The sequence below is a fragment of the Eriocheir sinensis genome, chromosome 22 (genome assembly GCF_024679095.1).
Source record: "Eriocheir sinensis breed Jianghai 21 chromosome 22, ASM2467909v1, whole genome shotgun sequence".
In the NCBI taxonomy this organism is placed as follows: domain Eukaryota; kingdom Metazoa; phylum Arthropoda; class Malacostraca; order Decapoda; family Varunidae; genus Eriocheir; species Eriocheir sinensis.
The window spans coordinates 14,756,757-14,779,155 of NC_066530.1; the positions used below are offsets into that span (position 1 = coordinate 14,756,757).

The 22,399-nt window shown below is 39.5% G+C and overlaps 1 long non-coding RNA gene across 1 annotated transcript in view; it reads left to right on the forward strand.

The window, feature by feature from the left end:
• Positions 1-10,576: 10,576 nt before the first annotated feature.
• LOC127002123 (uncharacterized) overlaps positions 10,577-22,399 on the forward strand; it is a 142,522-nt gene continuing 130,699 nt past the window's right edge. Inside the window, exons 1-2 of the long non-coding RNA XR_007755758.1 lie at positions 10,577-10,840; positions 16,227-16,292. This is a non-coding gene — a long non-coding RNA (uncharacterized LOC127002123). The remainder of the gene's footprint in view (positions 10,841-16,226; positions 16,293-22,399) is intronic.

Consider the following 22,399-nt stretch of genomic DNA (forward strand, 5'->3'; position numbering starts at 1 on the left):
GACGAAAATGAGCACCGAGGTCACGCGCAGTTAACTTTTTTTTCTACAGTAATAGGAAACAGCTCAAGGGCAAAAAAAAAAAAGAAAACAATTATGAAAAAAAGCCCGCAAATCACTGGTCCTATAAAAAGAGTTAAGAGGAGTGGCCAAAAGAGAGGTCAATTTCGGGAGGAGAGGTGTCCAGATTACCTTCACCTAATAGTTATGAAAAAGAAAATAATTGATCAGCTTATTTGTGATGATGTTTTATTTTATTTGCTGGTGACGAAGAGCAAATGTGCGCATGAAACATATTGTCGTTAAAAAGAGTAATTAGCCCAAAACAGCTGAAGCGTGGGGTTAAAGGCTGGTAATGACAGTACGAGTGCATTATTATTATTATTATTATTATTATTATTATTATTATTATTATTATTATTATTATTATTATTATTATTATTATTATTATTATTATTATTATTATTATTATTATTTGGTCGCACTCGTCAAAACAAAAGCCTGGCGTTGACGTTTGTGATATATTAACAGGCCCATGAGTGATGCTGATCGTTATTTTATTCTGTCATGCTCTTAAATCAACTGCTGTGTTAGAACCGTGTGGGTGGGTGTGGATTTAAAACAATCTCTGACTTGTTTGTTACCTGTATAAAGCTAACTATGATGGCATGTATTAATTAATCTTAGTATTCATCTAGTTCACCCTCTATTTAGCACCTCCATTTCTACTCCTATCAATATCAACAACAATATCAACAACCGTGTGCGTTAGCGTGAATTAAAAACAACAAACTCTGACCTGTTTGTTACCTGTATAAAGCTGACTATGACGACATGTATTGATTAATCTTAATAGTATTCATCCATTTCAACCTCTATTTAGCACCTCCATTTCTTCTCCTATCAATATCAACAACCGTGTGCGTTAGCGTGAATTAAAAACAATCTCTGACCTGTTTGTTACCTGTATAAAGCTAACTATTATGACATGTATTAATTAATCTTCACAGTATTCATCTATTTCAACATCTAATTAGCACGTCCATTTCTTCTTCTATCAATATCAACAACAATATCAACAACCGTGTGCGTTAGCGTAATTAAAAACAATCTCTGACCTGTTTGTTACCTGTATAAAGCTAACTATTATGGCATGTATTAATTAATCTTGACAGTATTCATCTAGTTCAACCTCTATTTAGCACTTTCATTTCTACTCCTATTCATTTTTAGCATATTTATCCAGCACTTATTTAGTACATATTTATACATGTCTGTTTAACTCAATTCTATTAAGCACATATTCTTATTTTTATTTAGCATATCTATTTTCAGTCCTCTATAGCACACGTATTTAGCACATATATCAATTTACCAAACCTTTTATAACACATCGTTTTGTATTTATAATTACCAAACGCATGGGTCTTTAAGCATTGGCATCATTATCTGGACACAGTTATCATAAAAAGTCGAAAAAACACACGAGTCTGACCTAATTGTTTGCGATAGAGGACAACTCCACACACTAAACAGTCCCCATACACACTAAATTTATACCACGCGCCGTTATCCATAATCATTCACGCGTATTCAATAACTTCATGTGTGTATATTAGTATCGTTATGATCTGACGTAAACTTGTCAAAATGGGTAAAAATAACGCGCTGATATGGTAGTTTTGGGTGCAGGAAGCGCTCTGAACGATGCGAATAAATATAGGTCACTGTAATTCGTGTTGATATGATTTTTTTTGTTATGATTTAATGTACGGTTGTGGAAAATAAATTAACCCGGTAGCAGCAGCGGGCCAAATTTGTGGCTTTATCGTGTACCAGCGACGGGCTAAATTTTTGCCATGATATAAACCCCCCAAAAATAGATGATGCATGAACTGATCACAAATGCTTTGATATATATATTATGAAATGGTTTGCGTGAGTGATAATTCTTTTCTCGTTTTTCTCGCTTAGAGGGGCCTTTAAGAAACATGATCCCCGCAGCTACCTGGAAAATATACTCTAACCTGCTTTCTTTGATTGTATGAATCTCTCTGAACAATACATTTTTATATCGTCTTCTTATTTATTTACTTACTTATTTATTTATTGTTAGATAGATCGTTTTATTAATCGTGTGCTCACTTTTTTTGTTATGATTTGACGTAATGTTGTAGAAATTGAGTGAAATATTAACTGGTCTATCCTGGTTCTTTTGGATATAGGAAACTGAACGATGCATATTTATAAAGATCGTTGCTATTCGCCTACATATTATTTTTTGTTTATGTTATGATTTGAGGTACAGGTGTTAAAATAGGTAGAAAAAAAAGCTCGACCTGGTTGTTTTAGACTCTTAAAACTTATATAGTAGAAATTATAAAGTAGAGAAGGAAAAAAAAATTAAGTTACACAGATAAAGAAAGAAAGAGAGGTAGAGTTATTAAAAAGGTTGTTAAGAACTGAGTGGAAAAAAAGGAGAAAGCCATGAAGAAACTCAACAGCAACAACAACAAAAATTAAAACTTGCTAAAACTCTCTGAACGATACATTAACTAGATCGTTTTGCTATTTAATTGTATTCGTTCCTGTATGATACTCGTGGGTTTTCGTTATTAATTGCGAATACTTGTCACAAAAAAGGAGAAATACATTAGACCACTTTGTTCTGTAAAAATAATTGTGTTGAAACAAATATTAATTCATCATTACATTTTTCATCTATTTCCCCTTGTATTATGCAAACGCGTGCTCGTATTGTTGTTGTTGTTATTATTATTATTATTATTATTATTATTATTATTATTATTATTATTATTATTATTATTATTATTATTATTATTATTATTATTATTATTCCTTTTTTCCTCTCTTTCTCCGCCCCTCTGATTGTTTGTGACATTAAAATAATAACTATGTGATTGATATATACTAATTAACAATGTGTAACTTCATTAATTTCCTCTCACACCTTTTCTGCAACAACAACAACAACAACAACAACACTCCACTTCACAACCTAACCCACCCCGACATATTACCTTCGCTCATCATTCTTTCACGTCCGCCGCCCCCGCCGCCCTTCACTTGTATTAACGTTGATTTAACATGAATAAGTTGCTCTCCGAATCCTGCCCCGTGATTGCACCGTGGATATTGATACCATCTCGTCCAGGCATTGTCGAATAGGTACGCTTTCACTCCCCGACTTGGCTTTCATTTCCTATTGCTTGTTTAGTTACCCAATAAAAAAAAAGTGTGTTCTGTTGTTTTATATATCATCATGCGTCCATTTTAATCACTGTCTGTTTCTCTCTTTCTCTTTCTGTTCCACTTAGTCACTATTTATCTTCTCTTCCTTACTTCTTAATACATTTCACTTCATTCTTACTTACTTCTCTTTACTTCCCTTCTTTACCTTATTTATTTCTCCTTTCTTCTCTTCTATCTTCGTTGACTATCGTTTTTTTTCATTCAATCTCTTAGCATCCAACTCAGTCACTCTATCTCCCTTTTCTTTATCTATTTAACATCATTCTTCCTTCCTTCTTTACTCTATTCGTTTACCCTTTCTTCCCTTCTTTTGTTCTTTGTTTCCTCATCGTTTTCTTCTTTTTTTTTCACCCCGTCTCTTCAATTCGTTTAATAACTCTCTCTACCTTCCTATCGTTATCTATTTCAGTTCGTCTTTACTTGCCTTCTTTACTCTATTCATTTCTCCATTCTTCCCTTTTTTTCTTCCTTGCTTCTTCATCGTTTTCTTCTTCTTTTCTCCGTCTCTTCACAATCGTTTAATAACTCTCTCTACCTTCCTTTCGTTATCTATTTCAGTTCGTCTTTACTTTCCTTCTCTACTATATTCGCTTCTCCTTTCTTCCCTTCTTTTCTTCGTTGCTTCTTCATCGTTTTTCTTTCACTCCGTCTCTTCAGTTCGTTTAATAACTCTCTCTACCTTCCTTTCGTTATCTATTTCAGTTCGTCTTTACTTCCCTTCTCTACTATATTCATTCCTCCCGTGATCCAATTTTTCTCTATTCCTCTCTGCATCTTTAACTTCTTTATTTTTCTTTCTCTCTCTTAGTCTTTCTCTTTTGTTGATTTAATCCCTTTGTTATTTCTTTCTTTCGCCTCTTAGTATTTTCTTTTTCCCGTCTTCCTTAATCCCCTCCTCCCCCATTCTCTCTCTCTCTCTCTCTCTCTCTCTCTCTCTCTCTCTCTCTCTCTCTCTCTCTCTCTCTCTCTCTCTCTCTCTCTCTCTCTCTCTCTCTCTCTCTCTCTCTCTCTCTCTCTCTCTCTCTCGCAAAAAGTCAAAATTTACACGTATAACCTATTTCTTGATACCTCAAATTATTAGTCTTCGATCGGTGTTTATATTGTTGTTAATTAAGTCTGTCTGTTGACCTTACCTGGCGTTCTTCCGTACCTGTCTGTCGGTAATGAGGACTGGCACACCTGTAGTCAACTCACCTGGGGAAGAAGAGAAAAAAAAGGTGTTAATCAAGTGAAAGGTAATTTTGAGGGATTTGATTGTGAAGTTGTTGTTGTAGTTGTTGTTACCTTTATGATTCTTCTTCTTCTTCTTCTTCTTATTCTTATTCTTATTCTTATTCTTATTCTTCTTCTTCTTCTTCTTTTTATTATTATTATTATTATTATTATTATTATTATTATTATTATTATTATTATTATTGTTTTTTTCATATTATTCTTATTTCTTATTCTTGTTTTTGTATATGTTAAATAATAAGTAAATGCAAGGATATGTATAAAAAAAAGTTATTAAAACATATACATATTTACATACATACATACATACATACATACATACATACATACATACACACATTCACACACACACACACACACACACACACACCCTTAGTCGGCCAGAATAAAAAAAAATGTTATATGAAAAAATAATCTATGTTACGTGTTTTCACTTAAATTAAGTTATTTTGACTCGGAAATAACCGTGATTTGTTTTTTTTATGAGGCTATCTATCTATCTATCTATCTACCTATCAACCTATCAGTCTATCAGTCTATCTCACTCACCCTATCTACCTATATATCTTCATCTATTTGTCTATATATTTATGTATATCTACCAGTCCATCTGTCTGTATCCATCCATCCATCTATTTATCTACTTATCTATCTACCTATCTGTCTATTTCTATATATCTCTCTCTATCCAGGCTTCCGTCCCTCTTTAAAACGAATGGCTGTGAATGGTCCCGTCTTCATCTCCATCTCTCTAAGTCATTTTGCGGAGGTCGTCATTCAGCCTCTCTCAGACAAGGCTCTCCGTGGAATTAGGTTGTGTGTGAGAAGGTTTGTAAGAATGGCGCAGTGTTGGGAAGGAAGGAAGGCAGGAAGGAAGGGAGGAAGGAAGGAAGGGAAGGGAGGAAGGGAAGGAGGAAAGGGAATATGGAAGGAAGGAAGGAAAGAAGAAAGAAATGAAGGAAGGAAGGCAGGAATGGAGGAGGGAATATAGAGGGAGAAAGGAAGGAAGGATAGAAGGAAGGAAGATAGGAAGAGAGGGTGAAAGGGTGAGAGGGAGGAAGGAAGTAAGAGATGGAGATAGGGAAGAAGAAAGAAAGAAGGGAAGGAAGGAAGGAAGGGAAGGAGGAAAGGGAATAAGGAAGGAAGGAAGAAATGAAGGAAGGAAGGAAGGAAAGGGGGTAAAGGAAAGAAAGAAAAAAAGAAAAAAAAAGAAGGAATGGAAGAACAAGAAAGAAAGAAAAAAAAATAAAGAAAGAAAGAAAGGAAAGAAGGAAGGAACCAAGAGTGTATAGGATAAGAGGATTATATTTGAGAGAGAGAGAGAGAGAGAGAGAGAGAGAGAGACTGAGATTTCGTGCTGTGCTTTTAAACTATTGTGCAAATGAAAAGTGGAGAGAGATGAAGAGCAGGAATAAACGAAAGAGAAAGAGAACAAAGAAGAAAGAGATTATTAAGAGGAAGAGGAAAATTGGAAGTGAGGGTGAGGAATAAAAGGAACAGGAAGAAAAAGAAGAAGAAGGGAAATACGAAGGAAAACAAGAACAAAAAAGAAGAGACGGACGGAGAAGTGAATGGATGAGGAAAAGAATAAAAAAAGTAATAACGAGGAGATAAAGGAGAGAAGAAGGAGAAGGAGGAGGAAAATTAACAGTAAGAGGAAGAGAAAGAGAAACGGGGGAAACAGAGTATAAGGAAATAGGAAGAGAAAAGTGAGAGAAAAGGAGGAAAAAGATGAAAATAGGATCAAAGAACAAAAGAAAAAGAAGAAGGACAAGACAAAATAATTAAATAATATAATAAATGACAAGAAAGAAGGAAAACGAGAACATAAGAAAAAAGCTTGAATAACCAAAATAAAGAAAAGACAAAAGAAAGGCAAAGGGGATATAAAAGAAGTGAGAGAGAGAGACGTAAGCCTTGGTCAGGTATTGGAGAAAAGATTAGCGAAGTTGTGTTTCGAGGGTTCCCTGCATCCCCTGAGGCGCCAAGACGAGAGAGAGAGAGAGAGTGTGTTTGCCAAAGTGATTCCTTGGATGAGAAACCCAAACAAATCACATAAATAAGGAAAAAGGAGACCGAAGAGGAAGGAAAAGAAGAAAAAGTAGTAGTAGATAAAAGATGAAAGAGAATAAAGAAGGATAATAGAAATAATTATTAGAAGAAAAAGAGAACAAGGGCAAGAACATGATTTAGACACACCAAACCATAGCTAAGAAAAGTAAAGTAAAAGAAATGAAAGGAAATGAAAAGAAAGGAAAGGAGAGGAAAAGAAAGAAAAAGAAAGAAAAGGAAAGACAACACAACGAAGACCACCATATGAATCAGTCAGCAAGTAAAGGAAGATCTGAGCAAACAAAACAATAAATAAACAAATAACTTCGTAAATAATATACTAAAAACACTAATCAACAAACAGCACCTTTATGAACCAGCCTGCCAGTAAAGGAAGACCAGAAGAAAATAAGGACCTAAACACACACAAAACTACACGTTAGCAAACAAAGGGGAGACAACCCGCATTTAAAGCCCATCAGATGACTATTGCACTCGTTAGCCCCGAACAATGCACCGCCAGCCATGAACGAGCCGGCATTGTGGGCATGAACGGCACCTGACATTAACTGCTCACATTTTTCAGGCATTTTAGAGCATTTCAGAGCGTTTCAGATTTTCTCGCTCTCTCTCGCTCTCTCTTGCTCTCGTTCTCGTTCTCGATCTCTCTCTCCTCGTTCTCTCTCCTCGTTCTCTCTCTCCTCGTTCTCTCTCCTCGTTCTCTCTCTCTCTCTCTCTCTCTCTCTCTCTCTCTCTCTCTCTCTCTCTCTCTCTCTCTCTCTCTCTCTCTCTCTCTCTCTCTCTCTCTCTCTCTCTCTCTCTCTCTCTCTCTCTCTCTCTCTCTCTCTCTCTCTCTCTCTCTCTGTGTGTGTGTGTGTGTGTGTGTGTGTGTGTGTGTGTGTGTAGATACGGTGAAGTGCTCGCGTGTGTTCACTCTGCTTCAAAATCCGACAAACCATGCTATACATTTTTTTCATATTTTTTCCATTTTGTTCTGTTTGTTATTCATCCTGCTCATATTTTTTTCTCTTTTTTGGTGGCAGCGGTGAATGCGATTTAGTCTTCCGTTCAGCGGCTGCCCGGAGCGTCCCTTCAGCGAGCGGTCAGGTCCGGCAAACATGCAAAGAATTAATGTTCCTATCTGGCTCATGATATATTTTCCTTTTTTATTTTATTATTTTGTTAGAAGTCATTATAGAGAGGCGCGTATCATTTATTGTCTGCGAGAAATGATAAGTTGTTGATTTTCATTTTTTTTTTGTATGTGCATTATCTCAAGAATGTAGAGAGAAGAAGAGAGAGAACGAGAAGGAGAGAGAGAACGAGATCGGGAACGAGAACGAGAACGAGAACGAGAGCGAGAGCGAGAGAGAGAGCGAGAAAATCTGAGTGATATTTTTTTTATATTTTTTTTTTTTTTTTTTTTTTTTTTTTGGTAGAAGTCATTATAGAGTTTCGTGTCATTTATTGTGAAACGAGAAGTGATAAGCTGTTAATTTTTATATTTTTGTCTGTGCTTTATCTCCAGAATGTATTATTATCCTGTCTGTGTGATATCTTTTTTTTTTCTTTTTTTTGGTAGAAGTCATTGTAGAGAGTTTCGTGTCATTTATTGTCAACGAGAAGCGATAAGCTGTTGATTTTCACCCTTTTGTCTGTGCATCATCCCCAGAATGTATTATTATCCTGTCTGTGTGATATTTTGAGTTTCTTTGTGACAGTCCTTGCAGTCACGAAGCCCCTAAACATTTGAAGTCGACACACAGTAATAAGATTTTTTGTTGTTGTTTTCGTTTTTTCAGTGCCCCAAGAATTTGTCCTTATTACCATTCACCAGTCAGAACACCAGTTAGACATTCGTTCTACAATAAGCTGATCCATTAGTCAACCACTCAAGCCTGTTAGCGAGCCAGTTAGTTAATTAAAGGAAACAATCAAACGTACCTATTAATTTAATCCAGTCAGTCAGTCAGTCAGTCACTCACTCATTCACTCACTCACTCACTCACTCACTCACTCACTCAGTCAGTCAGTCAGTCAATTAGCCATCCATTCATCCGGTCATACACTTAAACAGTCAATTTATTACGAAGAAGCCCAGTTAGCCATTAGCATCAACCCACACCATAACCCAAACCACCACTGAACCGGGTTACGAGACCCACCCAGCGCCCCAGCCAACCACCCGGCGGGCCAGCCACTGAGCCGCCACAAGGACGCAATATGCAATTAATCTCCCTGGAACGAATCACCCTTTGCGTCACGGTATAGCGCCGCCGGGGGTGTCGTTGAGAGCGGCGGGGTGTTGGGAGTCAAAGCCGCCCCGGGTAACGCCTCGCCGCATATCTCCGGCCCAACAGAAAGCGTTCATTGTGCCACGGAATATATCGCGTCGGCTGATGTCACAATACCAACAGCTCTGCCTCCCTCACGCCCCCGACCGCCCTACCCTTCGTGTGCCTGTTCTGAATGTCTGCCTCCTTCCTTTCCTCTTCCTTCCTCTTGCTTATGCCTCTTGTTTATGCTTCTTTGTTATGCCTCTTGCCTTCTTTCTGTCATTGTCTGTCTCAATTTCCTCCGCTGGGTTCTCCTTCACTTCATCCCCTTTGCGGCTTTCCTTCATCTCCTTCCTTCACTTTTGCCTCTTCCCTTCATTTCTGTCGATGTGTTTTTCCCTTTCTATTTTCTTCCTTGTTTTCTCATTAGTTTCGTCTCCTTTGTCTCTCTTCTCTCCTTTCTTCTCCCTCCTTCCTTCCCTGTTTATTTCCTTCCTCTTGTATGCTTCCTTTCCCCGTTCCTTCCCGTCATTGTCCTTCTGTTTCCTTCTCTCACTCTGTTTTCTCCTTCGTTTCATTTCTCCTTTCCCTCCTTCCCTTCTCCTCCTCTTTCCTTCCTTCCACATTTCTTCCCTCAATTGTCTCTCTTTCTCTCCCTCTCTACACTCTCTTCCTCATTTCATATCTCTTGTTTCCCACCTTCCATTCTCCTTTTCCTCCTTTCCTTTCCATATTCCTCCCTCGTCTCTTACTTTCCTCAATCCTTACGTCTCATATTCTCCCATCACTCCTTCCATCATCTCTGTTTCGGGTTGAAAGGGGAATGAATGGGTGGAAGGGTTGGCAGAGGTATGGATGGATGGATAGATATGGAAGGCTCTAGTTCACGAGGAGGGGGCTTGTAAGGGATTGTGTATAGGCCTATGAAATCCACCCCGCTTACCAAGGATTCCATATTCCGTTTCAAGATGTGATTGCCTCCTCCTCCTCCTCCTCCTCCTTTTCCTCCTCCTCCTCCTCCTTCTCTTCCTCCTCAGCGTTACTAAATTCTCGTACTCAGAACATCATATTTATCAGTTTAAGGCCGCAAAACTCCCCCCCTCCTCCTCCTCCTCCTCCTCCTACTCCTCCTCAGCGTTATTAAACTCTCGTACTCAGAACATCATATTTATCAGTTTCAGGCCCAAAAACTGTCGTACCTACACAAATAACGATATTCAGTTTAAAGTTATCGTTAAAAACGTTAAATATTGATGTGTTTTTGCGATAGTTATGGATCAAAAAACTGGAAAATAAAATGTGATAAGTACGAGAATGTGGTAACGTTGCTCTTCTTTTTTTCTCTTCCTCTTCCTCCTCCTCCTCCTCCTCCCCAATACCCAGACCAGCGAGGGAGGATGATTCGCGATTCGCTGTCCACGCAAAGATATGGTTCATTGTGACATATTCCTTCGGTTTAGTTTCGCTTCTCTTTCTCTCTCTCCTTCTATCTCCTTTCATCCATATTTCTTTCCCCTCTTGTCTCTCTCGCTTACTCTCTACTCTCTTCTTCATTTCGTCTCTACCGTTTCTTTCCTTCCTTTCTTTCCTTCCTATTCTTCCCTCGTCTTTCCTTAAGTTGCCAAGTGTCAGAAAGGGAATATCGGAAGCTGGCGTTGTTTTTAGTATAGTTCAATTAAAATCCACGTGAAAGCAATATTTTAGAAACCTCAAACAACGCCTTTCACACCCACAGACAAGCGACACAAGAGTACGGCGTGGGAGAATGGCCTCATCTGGACCACAATGAAACCTGGGCATGGCGGAGAAGCAGCGAGGTATCAGTGACTCGCTTCGTGACGTATCTTACCCTGTACCCTCCTACCCCGTCCCATCTCAGAGCACCGCGCGTCGCCTGAGGTGTAGAATGTGTCTGTGAACTTGTGGGTGTGTGCCCGGCGGCGGTGGTGGAGTTGCGTGTGTGTTGTGGGTACAGAGAGGTTGGAGGCGGCCTTGTAACTACGATGAAGGTGAGTGTCAGTGTGTGTTGTGAGCGTTGGGATGATGGAAGCGACCTTGTTACTACGATGAAGGTGAGTGTCAGTGTGTGTTGTGAGCGTTGGGATGATGGAAGCGACCTTGTTACTACGATGAAGGTGAGTGTCAGTGTATGTTGTGAGCGTTGGGATGATGGAAGCGACCTTGTTACTACGATGAAGGTGAGTGTCAGTGTGTGTTGTGAGCGTTGGGATGATGGAAGCGACCTTGTTACTACGATGAAGGTGAGTGTCAGTGTGTGTTGTGGGCTTAGAGAGGGTGGAGGCGGTTTTGTCACTCGATGAAGGTTAGATTCAGTGTTTATGAGTCATGGGTCGGTATTATAAGACTCGTCCGCTTCTCACATCAGCTATTTCTAAAGGTCAAAGAAGGGGTCAGTCGAGTTCTAATGAGTGTTTCTTCAGGTTCATGGTACAGGTGAAGGGTCAAACTACCACTAGGGCCATAAAACTACAACTGGAAATGCCCACAACTCTTTCGAAAGCCTTGTCAAATATGTATTCTTGGGCGGCGAAATGTCTCATAATGCGACCCATGATGGTTCTTACAGGAGAGGAGCGACGCGGTACATGAACTTTAAGTGATGTATACGTAGGGATGAATGAAAGGTGAAGGATGGTTTTGTGAGTGATGTTGGGCAGTGGACGCAACGAGAGTGAGTTCCGACCCGTGCCCTTCCTTGCCTCCCTCCGTCGTTCCCTCGTTAACCACAGCTCCTTATCCATAACCGTTTTGGAAAGTGAATGAAAGAATGAGAAGGTTTATGAGTAAGGACAGGACAGGACAGGAGGTTCCGCGACAGTGACGGGGAGACAGGGAGAGCGTGACGCCATATCTGTCTGGTGATGTCGATGCTAGCAGTGATCCGAGTGTGCTGTGCGTCCTCCTACCTTGTGTGTGTGTGTGTGTACGGGACATCACTCCACCACATTGCTTGGGTATTAGTGGGTACGAGGGCCGGGAAGGGTGAGATAGAGGGAGTAATAGAGACAGTTATCGTACATCAGACAGCCGGGTGGAGGAGGTAGGTAGGGGGGAGGGGAGGGGAGTTACGGGCTGGGTGGTAATGGAGGGGTGGAGGAGAGAGGAAATTTAGGCTCGTGACTATACCTATACGCTATTATTAAGTTATTACGTGACTATAACCTAATTAAGTCCTCTGAAGCTAACGTGTTTAACCTGACAGCCTGCAAACCTACACCTGAGCATTTAAAGCCAGGCTGCAGGTATTTAAATCATTGTTCTTTATATTCAAGTGTTTCGTGAGTTTTTTTCTTGTTTCCCCCTCGTTTCATCTTCCTATTCTCTCTCTCTCTCTCTCTCTCTCTCTCTCTCTCTCTCTCTCTCTCTCTCTCTCTCTCTCTCTCTCTCTTTCTCTTGTCAATCTCCGTTTTCTCCTTCACCTGGCAACCTGATGAACCTAAAGACCTAAAACCACGCAACAGGTAATTAAATTCTTCCTCTTTGATATCAAGGTGTTATGTGAGGTTTCTATTCTGACAAACCTAATTAAACCTGCAGAAGTTAACGTATTTCACCCCACAAGTAAACTGTATAATAACCAGGCCGTCAGGTAGTTCACGCGTTGGTCTTTGAATGCAAGTAAGGCTTCTGTTGTTATTATTAGAACGACCGAAGCCAACGTATTTCACCTGTCAACTAATCATGCTACACCTGAACATATTAAACAGGCCAACAGGTATTTGAATAGTTTCCCTCTAAATCAAGGTGTTCTGAGAGGCTTTCGCTGTGATGGGGCGGAGGAGGTACACTCGTTTTCTTACGCCTGCGGTGACATGATTGCTTTCCCCCCCTTCCTTCCTGGCCTATTACACCCCTCCCCTCCCATACCTTCTCTGCCTCGTTCGCTTGTTCACTTTTCCTTATGCTATGATCGTTTCCCCTTCCTGCTCTTCTGTATCCCTCATCTTTTCCTCCCTGTCTCTCTCCACTCATTCAGTTCATCTCCTTCTCTACTCCTCCCTGTCCCTCCCTCACCTCCTCCCTGTCTCTCTCATTCAGTTCATCTCCTTCGCTACTCCTCCCTGTCCCTCTCTCTCCTCCTTCCTGTCTCTCTCCACTCGTTCATTCCACCTCCTCCCCTAATCCACCTCTCTCTTACCTTATTTCCTCCACTCTGTCTCTTCCCACTCGCTGATTACACCTCTTCCACTCTTCATTTCCACCTCATACCCTCCCTCTTTCTAACCTTTCCTCCTTTCGTCTTCCTCACCGCCTTTTCCAGTTTCTTCTCTTTCTCCCTTCTTCGTCGTCCTTAACCATGGAAAGGAGGAACGGCAGGGAACATGATATTAGAGGTATTTAGTTTATTCTGTTTAGCTTACCTGTTCTCCAAATAAAGCGGAAATTGATGGACGAGTAGCCAGGTGGAGGAACGGGTTGTAACGGACGCATTAATCGTAAAACTTTCAAATGCAGTCTGTTCCCCGCGAGATGGCAGCACCAGGGTCAGGCACTGCAGCCCCGTTCCCAGATGTGCGATAATTACTTCCAAATACGATAATCAAATCAGTCTTAGTAACGTCGACTTATCCTTTTCAACTGTCAAAACGCATCGATAAGTAACAGTTTTAGTAAGAAGTATGATTGAGTTTCGTTAGTTGTGTTGGTGCTGCAGTTTTAGGTTAGTAGTTGAAAAATATAATCTGAGTACGATATTTTGGTTACACATCGCCATCCGCCTCGTCAGCTTTTAGGAACATCGATATATCCTTCCCACCCGCAGAAAAACGTCGACAATTAATGGTTTTAGTAAGCAGTATGAGTTTCGTTAGTTGTGTTGGTGCGCCAGTTTTGGAGTTAAAAGTTGGGTAATATAATCTGCTGAGTACGATATTTTGGTTACACATCGCCATCTGCCTCATCAGTTTTTAGGAACATCGATATATCCTTCCCACCCGCAGAAAAACGTCGACAATTAACGGTTTTAGTAAGCAGTATGAGTTTCGTTAGTTGTGTTGGTGCGCCAGTTTTGGAGTTAAAAGTTGGGTAATATAATCTGCTGAGTACGATATTTTGGTTACACTTCGCCATCTGCCTCGTCAGTTTTTAGGAACATCGATTCTGATATATCCTTCCCACCCGCAGAAAAACGTCGACAATTAACGGTTTTAGTAAGCAGTATGAGTTTCGTTAGTTGTGTTGGTGCGCCAGTTTTGGAGTTATAAGTTGGGAAATATAATCTGCTGAGTACGACATTTTGGTTACACTTCGTCATCCGCCTCGTCCTCCTTATCTCAGTTTTTAGGAACATCGATATATCCTTCCCACTCGCAGAAAAAACGTCGATAATTAACGGTTTTAGTAAGAAGTATGATTGAGTTTCGTTATTTGTGTAGGTGCGGAAGTTTTGGGTATGAAATCGGAATACATGATATGCTGAGTACGACAGTTTGGTATCGCTGTGCCAACCGCTCCTCTTCCTCACCTCAGTTTAAACCACAACACCCGCGGGAAAACATCATGGCGGACTTGTACCTGTTCTTAGTGCCACGGAAACTACACGCCAACCTCTTCACACCTTATAGTGCCTCTACTGCCCCAAATAACACACCATATAACCTAACCTAACCTAACCTAACCTAACCTAACAGCCAGCAACGCCAAGCCACCAGAAGGGTATTGAATATATGGGTCAGCATTCTCAGACGACTCCACCTCATGTCAACATTTTCAAAGGTCAAAAAGGAGGTCAATCGGGTGCTCATTAGTCTTGTTTTAGGTTCAGGGTGCAGAAGAAAGGTCATACTACCACCAGGGGCATTATACTAGCACTGGAAATGCCCGAAACTCCTAGGGAAGCCTTGTCAAATATGTGTGATTGGGTGCTGAAATGTTTGAAATGTCTCCTTGATGCAACGGCGGGATGGGAGTAAGGTATGTGTAGTCTCGTATTGCAGGTAATAAATACAGGTATACAGGTGTGTGTGTGTGTGTGTGTGTGTGTGTGTGTGTGTGGCTGCAACCCGAGTATGCCTCCTCGGATTCATGGCTGTGTATTCCTGGCGTCTGGCATGAGTGTATGTCTTGTTAGTTTGGCTTAGATGTCTAGTTCGGGAAGGAGGAGGAGGGGTAAGGGAGGAGGGGGTGAGACGAAGGGAGGGAAGGTATTGGGTAGGAGGGAGATTAAGAGGAAAGCAGAGCGGAGAGGATAGGAGGAGGATATGTGTGTACGTATGGTATGAAGGAGAGAAAGACAGAAAGGAGGGAAGGAAGGGAAGAACAGTGAAAGAACGATGAAGGAAGGGAAGGAAAGTAGATGGAGAAAATAGTGGATCAGAGAAGAGACGTAAAGGAAAGAAAAACAGAATAGACACAAATAAAAGAAAGAAAGAAATATAGAAAAAAAGAAAGAAGCAAGGGAAAGGAAGGGAAGTTTGAAGAATGGAGAAATATAAGGAGATGAAGGCAAGAAAGGTATTGGAATTAGAAAGAGAGAAAAGGTATGGAAGTGGATGAGAAAAAGAGAGAGAGAAACTAGTGAGATGGAGGAAGGTAGGGGAGGGAGGGGAGCCTAGTGGTCGTTCAAACAGCTTCACTATCTCGCTCGCCGTCCCGTGAAACATGCATCATATCTTCCTTCGTTTAGCTCGATAATGACACGCGTTGATACTGTTACGTAGCATGACTTCGATGTATCACGTATCATCTGCTTCCCTCTTGTATGTATCATGTTTTAGTGTGAGCGGAAAGAAAATTAGAAGTTTAAGTTGTATGGAAAAGCGATCAAGGCAACTCTACTCATCATGTTTTTTTTTTTTTTTTTTTAGGAAAGAGGGTGAAGGGAAGAAGGGGTGTGTGTTGAAGGAAAGTGGGAGGGAAGTTTTAGTAGGAGAGGTGAAAATGGCGGGCTCCTCATCTCGTCCTGTTTCCCATTTTCTATAAAGAGCGTCACACCAACTCAATGATTCTCGTCGGTGTTGCCAGACGCCTCCACCTCTCACATTATTACTTCCCAAGGCCAGAATAAAGGTCAGTCGGGTTCTCATGAGCGTTTTTTTAGGTTCATGGTACAAAAGAAGGGTCAAACTACCACTAGTGAGGTGTCAGTCAGTGATAAATTTAACTAATTCGAGTTTTTTTTTATACATTTCAAGCGGTTCAGATAAAAGGTATGCTTGGGCTATATTTGTGTGTGTGTGTGTGTGTGTGTGTGTGTGTGAGAGAGAGAGAGAGAGAGAGAGAGAGAGGAATAAGAAAAGTAGAAGGAAAAACAGGAGATAAAAGTGAAAGGAATGGGGAAATAAATGAGAAAGAAAGAATAACGAGAGAGAGAGAGAGAGAGAGAGAGAGAGGGAGAGAGAAAACTCCTATACTAATACAAGACTTCTACTGCAGGATTTCTGAGGATATCGACTCCCTGGCTAACTCATCCCTCTCTACCTGTCGCCTCGAAGGATAAAGGTAAATCTGGGAGTCCTTTCGCTTCCTTTTTTGTATAATTTTCAGGATGATGTGAGCTAGTGAATAATGTTTGGGTGATGCTTTTTTTTTTTTCTCAAGCAAGTAACAATTTTTTTCTAGTTTCATTTCTAGCAAGTAACTATTTTTTTTTTGTGTGTGTGTGCGTGTGTGTGTTTCTGTGGCCATGTTTGTATTCTCAACACGCTCCGAGGTGCAAATTTTATATATCTTCCTCGTCCCCTCCTTCTTTCTATCCCTTCGTGCTCCTTCCCACTCTCCTTGTTCCCTTTTCTTCCCCTATTCCTTTCATTTTTTTGGCTTTCGTTTTTTTCCCTTCCCTTCTTCCCTTCCCTTCCTTTCCCTTCCCTTCCCTTCCTTTCTCTTCCCTTCCCTTCCCTTCCCTTCCCTTTCCTTCCCTTCCCTTCCCTTCCACTCCCCTCCCCTCCCCTCCCCTCTCTTCCCTTCCCTTCCCTTCCCTTCCCTTCCCATCCCTTCCCCTCCCCTCTCTTCCCTTCCCTTCCCTTCCCTTTCCTTCCCTTCCCTTCCTTCCTTCCCTCCCTCCTCTCTTCCCTTCCTTCCTTCCTTCCTTCTCCTCTTCCTCTCTTCCTTCCTTCCTTCCTTCCTTCCTCCCTCCCTTCTCTTCCCTTCCTTTCCTTTCCCTTCCCTTCCCTTCCCTTCGCCCCACCATGCAAATACAAGGCGTCAGGCCAGACAGGAAGCGGCCGAGGCGTCGCCGTTTCACTCGACGACAAGTTTTAGAATTGCCTGATTTTTACGTCCGCGATCCGGGCTTTGCTTTTTACTTTTTTTTTCTTTTCGTACATTTCCTTTTTTGTTTGTTTATTTTGGTTGTGAGGTGTTTGGCGTTTGGTGTTGTTTTCCTATGGGTGAAGTTTTTGTTTGTTTTTTGTGATTTGGGTTTAATATCTTTTTCAGTGGGAACATTTTACGGTAATATTTTTTTTCGTGTATTGCTTTCTCTGTGTTACCTGTTAATATTATGTTGTGCTTCTAAAACTTGATCTTTTTTTATAATGGGGGTCACCAAATCACCCTTATGAACTTTTATTACGATTTTTTTTTTTTTTTTGTGTGTGTGTGTGTGTGTTTGTACGTCTGATATGTTGTGACAGACTTCTTGGTTTTATTTTAAGTGCCTTTTTAAGTTTATTTCCAATTCCCATGTATCTTTTTAGGGGGGGTAGATTATTTGAGGAGGGCTACCTTTTTTTTTTAAGCAAGGGAATAATGGCCGTATTTTGGGAGCTTTCCTTGAATTTGGACACTAATCAATTGTTTGTGGCATTAGCTACACTGTCTTTGTGCATGTCAACCATTCACATAAAGTTAAATTAATGATAGAAAGAAAGGAGAAGGAAGGATATCAAGAGGAATTAGATAATGTTTTGGTTAGGTTAGGTTATGTTGTTATGTCCTATTCACATGAGGTTAAGTAATAATAGAAAAGAAGAAGAGAAAAAATACCAAGAGGAGATATATGAACGGTTAGGTTTAGGAATGTTAGTATATTTCCTATTCACATAAAGTTAGTTAAGGATTGAAAAGAAGAAAAAAAAGGAAAGATACCAAGAGGCGGTACATGAAAGGTTAGGTTAGGTTAATTAAGTCAGACAATGTGTTTGTTTCCTATTGACATTAGGTTAGTTTAATAATAGAAAAGAAGAAGAAAAGATAAATAAATGATTAGTTAACGTTATTGTGTTTCCTGTTCACTTGAGGTTAGTTATTGATAGAAAAGAAGAAAGGGAAGGACGATAGGAATAGGGGAGGAAACGGTAACGCTAGATAAGGTCAGCTTCGGTTCGGTTAGGTATTTTTTTGTCTTTTATTCACACGAGGTTAGTTATATAATAGAAAAGCAGAAAAGAGAAAGAATGACAGGAATCAGTGAAGAAACGGTGAGGCAAGATTAGGTCAGGTTAAGTACGATCCTGTCTCCTATTTACCGGATGATAAGTTAATGAGTATAAAATATGAGTAGGAAAGATGCCAAGAGGAAATGAACAGGCTCAGAGGATGCCAGATTACAGGGAAAAACAGGGAGAGGCTGCCAAGACGGGGGAGGAGAGGGAAGGAACAGGATCAGAGAGGGAAGGATGCCAACAGGGAGGGATTAAGACTCGAAGGGGGACTAAGATAAAGGAGAGAACTACACTTCCTTCATCTCTTCATCTTTTCTCTCCTCTCGTTTCCTCTCTTCATCGTCTTCGTCTCTTCCTCCTTTTTTCTCCTTGTTAACTTAATGATCTTCGCTTATTCTTTCTCCTTCTTCTTCCTCTTCGTTCTCTCTCATTCGTACGTATAGAGCGGTTGACGCCCATAATACGAACTCTCCCTATTGAAGCCATTCCTTTGATGCCATTTCCTACAGTGTTAGTCAGTTAAACCTTATTCCCGTTGACCTTATTTTCCCTGCGACCTTATTTTCCCTATGACCTTTTTTTCCATGTAACCTTATTTTCCCTATGACTTTATTTTTCCTATGACCTTATTTTTCTTATGACCTTATTTTCCCTATGACGTTATTTTCCCTATGACCTTATTTTAATTTAATTTTAACTACTTTTACCTCTCGTTGTCTACTTATAATTTTTTTTCTTTTAACTGTCCATGTCTAAGAAAATCCGTTCATATCGTTTCTGGCAATCTTAGGCAGTCAAATCCTGTTCCTTACGATCTTTTTATTTTATTTTACCCTCTGTTTCCTTTATTACGTTGTCTACTTTTACGTTTTTTTTCTTTTAACTGTCCATGTCAAAAATATTCCGTTCACATCGTTTCCGGCAATATTAGTCAAAATCCTGTTCCTTACGATCTTTTTTTTTATTTTACCCACTTTTCCTTTATTATGTTGCCTACTTTTACCTTTTTCCCTTAACTCTGCCTTAAGAAATTCCTATGACATCTTTTCCGACAATATTAGTCAGTCAAACCTAACTCCCTACGATTTTTTTTTTATTTTAACTAATTTTAAGTTGTTTTTTTCTCTTCACTTTTACGTTTCTATTTTTATCTTAACTTTTCATGTCTAAAAAAATCATTTGATGTAATTTCCAACTATGTTAGTCAGCCAAAACTTTTTCTTGATGATGTTATTAACTAACTTTGAATCGTTTTTTTTTCTACTTCCACTTTTATATATTTTCCTCTAAACTACTCATCCTTTTTTTTTCCTTTTTTCTCTACTCCCTTTCTATTCTTAAGCCATTCCTTTGACACCATTTATAACTATATTACCCAGCCAAATTTAAAGACCTACGACCTTTATATTTCTCTCAACGATTTTTTTTTATTACTGTTTCATCAATTATCTCTCTTTCTTACTGTTTCATCAATTATCTCTTTTTTTACTGTTTCATCAATTATATCTCTTTTTTTTACTGTTTCATCAATTATCTCTTTTTTTACTGTTTCATCAATTATCTCTCTTTTTTTACTGTTTCATCAATTATCTCTCCCAGCTTAAGAAAGTCCCTTGACATTCCAACAATATTAGTCAACCAAACCGTGTTCCCTACGAGCATTTCTTCTTTGTCTTCTTTTCTATTTACTACTATTACATTTTTAATCTTAATTCTCTAAGAAATTTTTTTGACATCCAACATCCGAATTTTCTACGATTCTTTTCTCTCGTTACTTTTCTACTTCACTTTTTACTTCTTCTTCTAGTACCTTTTTTCTATTTTCTTTAACTGCTTCTCCGGGTTAATAGCTACGTACCTCCAACGTGCTAATTTCCTCTGGGTAATAAAATGTCGCAAAAACACCAAGAAAAAAAAAATTAGAAAGTGAAGTAAAATGCGGAACTCGACGAAGGCGGAAAACCGTATTGACGTAGATGTAGAATTTAACGAAGACGAGAAATAATCAGACGTAGATATAATGTTTAACGAAGGAGGGAAACAGTTTAGAAATAGATGTAGAATTTAACGAAGACGAGAAACAGTATTGAAGTAGATATATATAATTCAACGAAGGCGGAGAACAGTATTGACGTAGATGTAGAATTTAACGACGGCGAGAAGCATTTAGACCTAGATATGAAGTTTAACGAAGGAGGGAAACTGTTTAAAAATAGATGTAGAATTTAACGAAGACGAGAAACAGTACTGAAGTAGATATATATATAATTCAACGGAGGCGGAGAACAGTATTGACGTAGATGTAAAATTTAACGAAGGCGAGAAGTAGTTAGACGTAGATATGAAGTTTAACGAAGGAGGGAATCAGTTTAGAAATAGATGTAGAATTTAACGAAGACGAGAAACAGTATTGAAGTAGATATATAATTCAACGAAGGCGGAAAACAGCATTGACGTAGATGTAGAATTTAACAAAGGAGAGAAGTAGTTAGTCGTAGATATGAAGTTTAACGAAGGAGGGAAACAGTTAAGACGTATATATGGAATTTAACGAAGAAGAGAAACAGTATTGAATTAGATATATAATTCAACGAAGACGGAAAACAATATTGACGTAGATGTAGAATTTAACGAAGACGAGAAACAGTATTGAAGTAGATGTATAATTCAACGAAGGCGGAAAACAGTATTGACGTAGATGTAGAATTTAACGAAGGCGAGAAGTAGTTAGTCGTAGATATGAAGTTTAACGAAGGAGGGAAACAGTTAAGACGTATATATGGAATTTAACGAAGAAGAGAAACAGTATTGAATTAGATATATAATTCAACGAAGTCGGAAAACAGTATTGACGTAGATGTAGAATTTAACGAAGGCGAGAAGTAGTTAGTCGTAGATATGAAGTTTAACGAAGGAGGGAAACAGTTAAGACGTATATATGGAATTTAACGAAGAAGAGAAACAGTATTGAATTAGATATATAATTCAACGAAGTCGGAAAACAGTATTGACGTAGATGTAGAATTTAACGAAGGCGAGAAGTAGTTAGACGTAGATATGAAGTTTAACGAAGGAGGGAAACAGTTAAGACGTATATGTGGAATTTAACGAAGACGAGAAAAACAGTACTGAAGTAGATATATATAATTCAACGGCGGTGGAAAACTGTATTGCCGTAGATATGAAATTCAACAAAGGCGAGAGACGGTTTAGCAGCAGCGGCTATTGGGTTCACACTTCGTAATAAGCGTCGTCTCTTAGTGCAGGGGAGCGCGGAATACGTCCAGCTTTCCGAAGGACGATTTATCAGCAGCGATCTCGAATAATTTGTTATCATTCAGGACCTTGACTGCTTAATTTCCTCTCGCGTGAAGGGGAAAGTTTGAGAGAGAGAGAGAGAGAGAGAGAGAGAGAGAGAGAGAGAGAGAGAGAGAGAGAGAGAGAACGCTGTCACAAAAATACATATTAGGTTGCTAATTTATTTTCGTTAATCAGATATTCTTTTAGTTTTCTTTACATAAATTAATTAACTTTTTCCTCACCCCAACACACACACACACACACAAAAAAAGCAATCTCAACACCTTTGCCTCAACTAACCCAAAAACGCAGCACATTCAATATTCATCTTTTTCAACACCTCAGTATATTCAGCAAACAGCATACTCATCACTAATATAACCAGCTCAGCATAGTCAGGAATTCGAGTTATCATCAGCCCTCTCACAAGCATCTCAGCAGAATCAGCATCTTTTTATCAGCATCTCACAAGCACATCTTCAACTCAGCATCATTCTATCATCTCACAAGATACTCAGCATAATCAACATTCTTCCTTCTATCAGCCTCATACAAAGCACTCAGCACACTCAGCAACTTTTCATCAGCGACTCACAAGCACTTCTTAAAATCAACATTATTCTCTCACCCCTTTACAAGCATCTTTGACCTAGCATTTTATAAGCACCTCAGCACTCAGCATCTTTGAATCAGTATCTCACAAGATTCAGCACACTCAGCATCATTATCTCGTCCCCTTTACAAGCATCAGCACACACAGCACCTTTTTTAATCTCTTTGCAAGCACTCAGCACGTCAGCATCCTTCTATCATCCCCTTACAAGCATCTCATCACACATAGCTGCCTCTTTACAAACAGGTCATGTAAGGTCAGCTCAGGTCAGGTCAACCCCACACCTCACCTCACCTCACTTTTGTCTTCGG